Below are 10,230 nucleotides of genomic sequence, written 5' to 3' on the forward strand. Positions count from 1 at the left end.
TGTATTTAAGCTTCTGGCGTTGACTTCTGAGGCCGTTGCTATTCGATGTGGTGGAAGAACGCCATAGAGGGAAGCCTAGGTAGCCAGGATCGTAGAAATGTCCATACCTTTCACACTGTTTGCAATTTTTGGTTGTATACGATGGAAAAACTGTTTTATTTATTTTGTATTTTACGCTTCGGGCGTTGACTTCTAAGGCCCTAACTATTCGATCTGGTGGAGCAACGCCCTAGAGTGCAGCCTAGGTTGCCCGGAACGTAGAAATGACCATAACTTTCACACTGGTAGCAATTATTCGTTTTATGCGATGGAAAAACTGTTCTATTTATTTTGTATTTTATGCTTCGGGCGTTGACTTCTAAGGCCCTAACTATTCGATCTGGTAGAGCAACGCCCTAGAGTGAAACCTAGGTTACCCGGAACGTAAAAATGACAAGTGCTCTCATACTGTTAGCAGTTATTCATGTTATACGATGAAAAAACTTTTGCATCTTTATTGTATTTTATTCTTCTGGCGTTGACTTCTAAGGCCCTAGCTATTCGATTTGGTGGAGCACCGCCCTAGAGTGAAGCCTAGGTTGCCCGGAACGTAGAAATGACCATAACTTCCACACTGGTTGCAATTATTCGTTTTATACGATGGAAAAGCTGTTGTATTTATATCGTTTTTTATGCTCCTGGCGTTGACTTCTTAGGCCCTAACTATTCGATCTGGTGGTACAACGTCCTAGGGTGAAGCCTAGGTTGCCCGGAACGTAGAAATGACCATAACTTTTACACTGGCAGCAATTATTCGTTTTATACAATAGAAAAACTGTTCTATTTATTTTATATTTTATGCTTCGGGCGTTGACTTCTAAGGCCCTAACTATTCGATCTGGTGGAGCAACGCCCTAGAGTGAAGCCTAGGTTGCCCGGTACGTAGAAATGACCATCACTATCAAACTGGTTGCAATTACTTGTTTTATACGATGGAAAAGCTGTTGTATTTATATCGTATTTTATGCTTCTGGCGCTGACTTCTTAGGCCCTAGCTGTTCCATCTCGTGGAACAACGCCCTAGGGTGAAGCCTAGGTTGCCCGGAAAGTAGAAATGACCATAACTTTCACACTGGTAGCAATTTTTCGTTTTATACGATGGAAAAACTGTTATATTTATTTTATATTTTATGATTCGGGCGTTGACTTCTAAGGCCCTAACTATTCGATCTGGTGGAGCAACGCCCTAGAGTGAAGCCTAGGTTGCCCGGTACGTAGAAGTGACCATCACTATCAAACTGGTTGCAATTATTTGTTTTATACGATGGAAAAGCTGTTGTATTTATATCGTATTTTATGATTCTGGCGTTGACTTCTTAGGCCCTAACTATTCCATCTGGTGAAACAACGCCCTGGGGTGAAGCCTAGGTTGCCCGGAAAGTAGAAATGACCATAACTTTCACACTGGTAGCAATTATTCGTTTTATCCGATGGAAAAACTGTTCTATTTATTTTGTATTTTATGCTTCGGGCGTTGACTTCTAAGGCCCTAACTATTCGATCTGGTAGAGCAACGCCCTAGAGTGAAGCCCAGGTTGCCGGGTACGTAGAAATGACCATAACTTTCACATTGGTTGCTATTATTCGTTTTATACAATGGAAAAACTGTTGTGTTTATATTGAATTTTATTCTTATGGCGTTGAATTCTAAGTCCCTAGCTATTCGATCTGGTGGAGCAACGCCCTAGACTGAAACCTAGGTTACCCGGAACGTAGAAATGACAAGTACTTTCATACTGTTTGCAGTTATTCCTGCTATACGATGAAAAAACTTTTGCATCTTTATTGTATTTTATGCTTCCGGCGTTGACTTCTAAGGCCCTAGCTATTCGATTTGGTGGAGCACCGCCCCAGAGTGAAGCCTAGGTTGCCCGGAACGTAGAAATGACCATAACTTCCACACTGGTTGCAATTATTCGTTTTATACGATGGAAAGCTGTTGTATTTATATCGTTTTTTATGCTCCTGGCGTTGACTTCTTAGGCCCTAACTATTCCATCTGGTGGAACAATGCACTAGGGTAAAGCCCAGGTTGCGCGGAACGTAGAAATGACCATAACATTCACACTGGTAGCAATTTTTTGTTTTACACGATGGAAAAACTGTTCTATTTATTTTATATTTTATGCTTCGGGCGTTGACTTCTAAGCCCCCAGCTATTCGCTCTGGTGGAGCAACGCCCTAGAGTGAAGCCTAGGTTGCCCGGAACGTAGAAATGACCATCACTATCAAACTGGTTACAAGTATTTGTTTTATACGATGGAAAAGCTGTTGTATTTATATCGTATTTTATGCTTCTGGCGTTGACTTCTTAGGACCTAACTATTCCATCTGGTGGAACAACGCCCTAGGGTGAAGCCTAGGTTGTCCGGAAAGTAGAAATGACCATAACTTTCACACTGGTAGCAATTATTCGTTTTATACGATGGAAAAACTGTTCTATTTATTTTGTATTTTATGCTTCGGGCGTTGACTTCTAAGGCCCTAACTATTCGATCTGGTAGAGCAACGCCCTAGAGTGAAGCCTAGGTTGCCCGGTAAGTAGAAATGACCATAAGTTTCATACTGGCTGCAATTATTCGTTTTATACGATGGAAAAACTGTTGTATTTATATTGTATTTTATGCTTCTGGCGTTCACTTCTTAGGCACTAACTATTCGATCTGGTGGTACAACGCCCTAGGGAGAAGCCTAGGTTGCCCGGAACGTAGAGATGACCATAACTTTTACACTGGCAGCAATTATTCGTTTTATACAATGGAAAAACCGTTCTATTTATTTTGTATTTTATACTTCGGGCGTTGACTTCCAAGGCCCTAACGGTTTGATCTGGTGGAGCATCGCAGTACAGTGAAGCCTAGGTTGCCCGGAACGTAGAAATGACCACAACTTTCACACTGGTTGCTATTATTCGTTGTATACGATGGAAAAACTGTTATATTTATATTGTATTTAAGCTTCTGGCGTTGACTTCTGAGGCCGTTGCTATTCGATGTGGTGGAAGAACGCCATAGAGGGAAGCCTAGGTAGCCAGGATCGTAGAAATGTCCATACCTTTCACACTGTTTGCAATTTTTGGTTGTATACGATGGAAAAACTGTTTTATTTATTTTGTATTTTACGCTTCGGGCGTTGACTTCTAAGGCCCTAACTATTCGATCTGGTGGAGCAACGCCCTAGAGTGCAGCCTAGGTTGCCCGGAACGTAGAAATGACCATAACTTTTACACTGGCAGCAATTATTCGTTTTATACAATGGAAAAACCGTCCTATTTATTTTGTATTTTATGCTTCGGGCGTTGACTTCCAAGGCCCTAACTGTTTGATCTGGTGGAGCATCGCCGTACAGTGAAGCCTAGGTTGCCCGGTACGTAGAAATGACCATCACTATCAAACTGGTTGCAATTACTTGTTTTATACGATGGAAAAGCTGTTGTATTTATATCGTATTTTATGCTTCTGGCGTTGACTTATTAGGACCTAACTATTCCATCTGGTGGAACAACGCCCTAGGGTGAAGCCTAGGTTGCCCGGAACGTAGAAATGACCACAACTTTCACACTGGTTGCTATTATTCGTTGTATACGATGGAAAAACTGTTATATTTATATTGTATTTAAGCTTCTGGCGTTGACTTCTGAGGCCGTTGCTATTCGATGTGGTGGAAGAACGCCATAGAGGGAAGCCTAGGTAGCCAGGATCGTAGAAATGTCCATACCTTTCACACTGGTAGCAATTATTCGTTTTATACGATGGAAAAACTGTTCTATTTATTTTACATTTTATGCTTCGGGCGTTGACTTCTAAGGCCCTAACTACTCGATCTGGTGGAGCAACGCCCTAGTGTGAAGCCTAGGTTGCCCGGAACGTAGGTATGACCATAACCTTCACACAGGTTGCAATTATTCGTTTTATACGGTGTAAAGGCTGTTGCATTTATTTTGTATTTTATTCTTCTGGTGTTGACTTCTTAGGACCTAACTATTCGATCTGGTGGAACAACGCCATAGAGTGAAGCCTAGGTTGCCCGGAACGTAGAAATGACCACTACTTTCACACTGTTTGCAATTATTCATTTAATACGATGGAAATGCTGTTGTATTTATATCGTATTTTATGCTTCGGGCGTCGACTTCTAAGGACCTAACTATTCGATCTGGTGGAGCAACGCCCTAGAGTGAAGCCTAGGTTGCTCGGAATGTAGAAATGACCATAACTTTCACACTGATTGCAATTAATCTTTTTATACGATGGAAAAACTGTTGCATCTTCATCGTATTTTATGCTTCTGGCGTTGACTTCTTAGGCCGTAACTATTCGATCTGGTGGAGCAACGCCCTGGAGTGAAACCTGGGTTGCCCGGAATGTAGAAATGACCACTACTATCACACTGGTTGCAAATTATTCCTGCTATACGATGGAAAAACTGTTGTATTTTTATTGCATTTTATGCTTCTGGCGTTCACTTCTTAGGCCCTAACTATTCGATCTGTTGGAGCAACGCTCTAGGGTGAAGCCTAGGTTGCCCGGAACGTAGAAATGACCATAACTTTCACACTGGTTGCAATTATTCGTTTTATACGATGGAAAAGCTGTTGTATTTATATCGTATTTTATGCTTCTGGCCTTGACTTCTTAGGCCCAAACTATTCCATCTGGTGGAACGACGCCCTAGGGTGAAGACTAGGTTGCCCGGAAAGTAGAAATGACCATAACTTTCATACTGGTAGCAATTATTCGTTTTATACGATGGAAAAACTGTTCTATTTATTTTACATTTTATGCTTCGGGCGTTGACTTCTAAGGCCCTAACTACTCGATCTGGTGGAGCAACGCCCTAGTGTGAAGCCTAGGTTGCCCGGTACGTAGAAATGACCATCACTATCAAACTGGTTGCAATTATTTGTTTTATACGATGGAAAATCTGTTGTATTTATATCGTATTTTATGCTTCTGGCGTTGACTTCTGAGGCCGTTGCTATTCGATGTGGTGGAAGAACGCCATAGAGGGAAGCCTAGGTAGCCCGGATCGTAGAAATGTTCATATCTTTCACACTGGTTGCAATTATTCGATTTATACGATGGAATAACTGTTATATTTATTTTGTATTTTATGCTTCGGGCGTTGACTTCTAAGGCCCTAACTATTCGATCTAGTGGAGCAACGCCCTAGAGTGCAGCCTAGGTTGCCCGAAACGCCGAAATGATCATTACTTTCACGCCTGTTGCAATTATTCCTGTTATAGGATGGAAAGAGTGTTGTGTTTTTATTGTATTTTATACTTCAGGCGTTGACTTCTGAGGCCGTAGCTATTCGATGTGGTGGAAGAACGCCACACAGTGAAGCCTACGTTGCCCGGAACGTAGAAATGACCATTACTTTCACACTGTTTGCAATTATTCCTTTTATACGATGGAAAAGCTGTTGTATTTATATCGTATTTTATGCTTCTGGCGTTGACTTCTAAGGACCTAACTGTTTGATCTGGTGGAGCAATGCCCTAGAGTGCAGCCTAGGTTGCCCGGAACGTAGAAATGACCATAACTTTCACACTGGTAGCAATTATTCGTTTTATGCGATGGAAAAACTGTTCTATTTATTTTGTATTTTATGCTTCGGGCGTTGACTTCTAAGGCCCTAACTATTCGATCTGGTAGAGCAACGCCCTAGAGTGAAGCCTAGGATGCCCGGTACGTAGAAATGACCATAAGTTTCATACGGGTTGCAATTATTCCTTTTACACGATGGAAAAACTGTTGTATTTATTTTAGATTTTATGCTTCGGGCGTTGACTTCTAAGGCCCTAACTATTCGCTCTGGTGGAGCAACGCCCTAGAGTGAAGCCTAGGTTGCCCGGTACGTAGAAATGACCATCACTATCAAACTGGTTACAAGTATTTGTTTCATACGATGGAAAAGCTGTTCTATTTATATCGTATTTTATGCTTCTGGTGTTGACTTCTTAGGACCTAACTATTCCATCTGGTGGAACAACGCCCTAGGGTGAAGCCTAGGTTGTCCGGAAAGTAGAAATGACCATAACTTTCACACTGGTAGCAATTATTCGTTTTATACGATGGAAAAACTGTTCTATTTATTTTACATTTTATGCTTCGGGCGTTGACTTGTAAGGCCCTAACTACTCGATCTGGTGGAGCAACGCCCTAGTGTGAAGCCTAGGCTGCCCGGAACGTAGGTATGACCATAACCTTCACACAGGTTGCAATTATTCGTTTTATACGGTGTAAAGGCTGTTGCATTTATTTTGTATTTTATTCTTCTGGTGTTGACTTCTTAGGACCTAACTATTCGATCTGGTGGAACAACGCCATAGAGTGAAGCCTAGGTTGCCCGGAACGTAGAAATGACCACTACTTTCACACTGTTTGCAATTATTCATTTAATACGATGGAAATGCTGTTGTATTTATATCGTATTTTATGCTTCGGGCGTTGACTTCTATGGACCTAACTATTCGATCTGGTGGAGCAACGCCCTAGAGTGAAGCCTAGGTTGCTCGGAATGTAGAAATGACCATAACTTTCACACTGATTGCAATTAATCTTTTTATACGATGGAAAAACTGTTGCATCTTCATCGTATTTTATGCTTCTGGCGTTGACTTCTTAGGCCGTAACTATTCGATCTGGTGGAGCAACGCCCTGGAGTGAAACCTGGGTTGCCCGGAATGTAGAAATGACCACTACTATCACACTGGTTGCAAATTATTCCTGCTATACGATGGAAAAACTGTTGTATTTTTATTGCATTTTATGCTTCTGGCGTTCACTTCTTAGGCCCTAACTATTCGATCTGTTGGAGCAACGCCCTAGGGTGAAGCCTAGGTTGCCCGGAACGTAGAAATGACCATAACTTTCACACTGGTTGCAATTATTCGTTTTATACGATGGAAAAGCTGTTGTATTTATATCGTATTTTATGCTTCTGGCCTTGACTTCTTAGGCCCAAACTATTCCATCTGGTGGAACGACGCCCTAGGGTGAAGACTAGGTTGCCCGGAAAGTAGAAATGACCATAACTTTCATACTGGTAGCAATTATTCGTTTTATACAATAGAAAAACTGTTCTATTTATTTTATATTTTATGCTTCGGGCGTTGACTTCTAAGGCCCTAACTATTCGATCTGGTAGAGCAACGCCCTAGAGTGAAGCCCAGGTTGCCGGGTACGTAGAAATGACCATAACTTTCACATTGGTTGCTATTATTCGTTTTATACAATGGAAAAACTGTTGTGTTTATATTGAATTTTATTCTTATGGCGTTGAATTCTAAGTCCCTAGCTATTCGATCTGGTGGAGCAACGCCCTAGAGTGAAACCTAGGTTACCCGGAACGTAGAAATGACAAGTACTTTCATACTGTTTGCAGTTATTCCTGTTATACGATGAAAAAACTTTTGCATCTTTATTGTATTTTATGCTTCCGGCGTTGACTTCTAAGGCCCTAGCTATTCGATTTGGTGGAGCACCGCCCCAGAGTGAAGCCTAGGTTGCCCGGAACGTAGAAATGACCATAACTTCCACACTGGTTGCAATTATTCGTTTTATACGATGGAAAGCTGTTGTATTTATATCGTTTTTTATGCTCCTGGCGTTGACTTCTTAGGCCCTAACTATTCCATCTGGTGGAACAATGCACTAGGGTAAAGCCCAGGTTGCGCGGAACGTAGAAATGACCATAACATTCACACTGGTAGCAATTTTTTGTTTTACACGATGGAAAAACTGTTCTATTTATTTTATATTTTATGCTTCGGGCGTTGACTTCTAAGCCCCCAGCTATTCGCTCTGGTGGAGCAACGCCCTAGAGTGTAGCCTAGGTTGCCCGGAACGTAGAAATGACCATCACTATCAAACTGGTTACAAGTATTTGTTTTATACGATGGAAAAGCTGTTGTATTTATATCGTATTTTATGCTTCTGGCGTTGACTTCTTAGGACCTAACTATTCCATCTGGTGGAACAACGCCCTAGGGTGAAGCCTAGGTTGTCCGGAAAGTAGAAATGACCATAACTTTCACACTGGTAGCAATTATTCGTTTTATACGATGGAAAAACTGTTCTATTTATTTTGTATTTTATGCTTCGGGCGTTGACTTCTAAGGCCCTAACTATTCGATCTGGTAGAGCAACGCCCTAGAGTGAAGCCTAGGTTGCCCGGTAAGTAGAAATGACCATAAGTTTCATACTGGCTGCAATTATTCGTTTTATACGATGGAAAAACTGTTGTATTTATATTGTATTTTATGCTTCTGGCGTTCACTTCTTAGGCACTAACTATTCGATCTGGTGGTACAACGCCCTAGGGAGAAGCCTAGGTTGCCCGGAACGTAGAGATGACCATAACTTTTACACTGGCAGCAATTATTCGTTTTATACAATGGAAAAACCGTTCTATTTATTTTGTATTTTATACTTCGGGCGTTGACTTCCAAGGCCCTAACGGTTTGATCTGGTGGAGCATCGCAGTACAGTGAAGCCTAGGTTGCCCGGAACGTAGAAATGACCACAACTTTCACACTGGTTGCTATTATTCGTTGTATACGATGGAAAAACTGTTATATTTATATTGTATTTAAGCTTCTGGCGTTGACTTCTGAGGCCGTTGCTATTCGATGTGGTGGAAGAACGCCATAGAGGGAAGCCTAGGTAGCCAGGATCGTAGAAATGTCCATACCTTTCACACTGTTTGCAATTTTTGGTTGTATACGATGGAAAAACTGTTTTATTTATTTTGTATTTTACGCTTCGGGCGTTGACTTCTAAGGCCCTAACTATTCGATCTGGTGGAGCAACGCCCTAGAGTGCAGCCTAGGTTGCCCGGAACGTAGAAATGACCATAACTTTTACACTGGCAGCAATTATTCGTTTTATACAATGGAAAAACCGTCCTATTTATTTTGTATTTTATGCTTCGGGCGTTGACTTCCAAGGCCCTAACTGTTTGATCTGGTGGAGCATCGCCGTACAGTGAAGCCTAGGTTGCCCGGTACGTAGAAATGACCATCACTATCAAACTGGTTGCAATTACTTGTTTTATACGATGGAAAAGCTGTTGTATTTATATCGTATTTTATGCTTCTGGCGTTGACTTATTAGGACCTAACTATTCCATCTGGTGGAACAACGCCCTAGGGTGAAGCCTAGGTTGCCCGGAACGTAGAAATGACCACAACTTTCACACTGGTTGCTATTATTCGTTGTATACGATGGAAAAACTGTTATATTTATATCGTATTTTATGCTTCGGGCGTCGACTTCTAAGGACCTAACTATTCGATCTGGTGGAGCAACGCCCTAGAGTGAAGCCTAGGTTGCTCGGAATGTAGAAATGACCATAACTTTCACACTGATTGCAATTAATCTTTTTATACGATGGAAAAACTGTTGCATCTTCATCGTATTTTATGCTTCTGGCGTTGACTTCTTAGGCCGTAACTATTCGATCTGGTGGAGCAACGCCCTGGAGTGAAACCTGGGTTGCCCGGAATGTAGAAATGACCACTACTATCACACTGGTTGCAAATTATTCCTGCTATACGATGGAAAAACTGTTGTATTTTTATTGCATTTTATGCTTCTGGCGTTCACTTCTTAGGCCCTAACTATTCGATCTGTTGGAGCAACGCTCTAGGGTGAAGCCTAGGTTGCCCGGAACGTAGAAATGACCATAACTTTCACACTGGTTGCAATTATTCGTTTTATACGATGGAAAAGCTGTTGTATTTATATCGTATTTTATGCTTCTGGCCTTGACTTCTTAGGCCCAAACTATTCCATCTGGTGGAACGACGCCCTAGGGTGAAGACTAGGTTGCCCGGAAAGTAGAAATGACCATAACTTTCATACTGGTAGCAATTATTCGTTTTATACGATGGAAAAACTGTTCTATTTATTTTACATTTTATGCTTCGGGCGTTGACTTCTAAGGCCCTAACTACTCGATCTGGTGGAGCAACGCCCTAGTGTGAAGCCTAGGTTGCCCGGTACGTAGAAATGACCATCACTATCAAACTGGTTGCAATTATTTGTTTTATACGATGGAAAATCTGTTGTATTTATATCGTATTTTATGCTTCCGGCGTTGACTTCTGAGGCCGTTGCTATTCGATGTGGTGGAAGAACGCCATAGAGGGAAGCCTAGGTAGCCCGGATCGTAGAAATGTTCATA

This window comes from Calliopsis andreniformis, unplaced genomic scaffold (genome assembly GCF_051401765.1).
Source record: "Calliopsis andreniformis isolate RMS-2024a unplaced genomic scaffold, iyCalAndr_principal scaffold0017, whole genome shotgun sequence".
NCBI classification, from domain to species: domain Eukaryota; kingdom Metazoa; phylum Arthropoda; class Insecta; order Hymenoptera; family Andrenidae; genus Calliopsis; species Calliopsis andreniformis.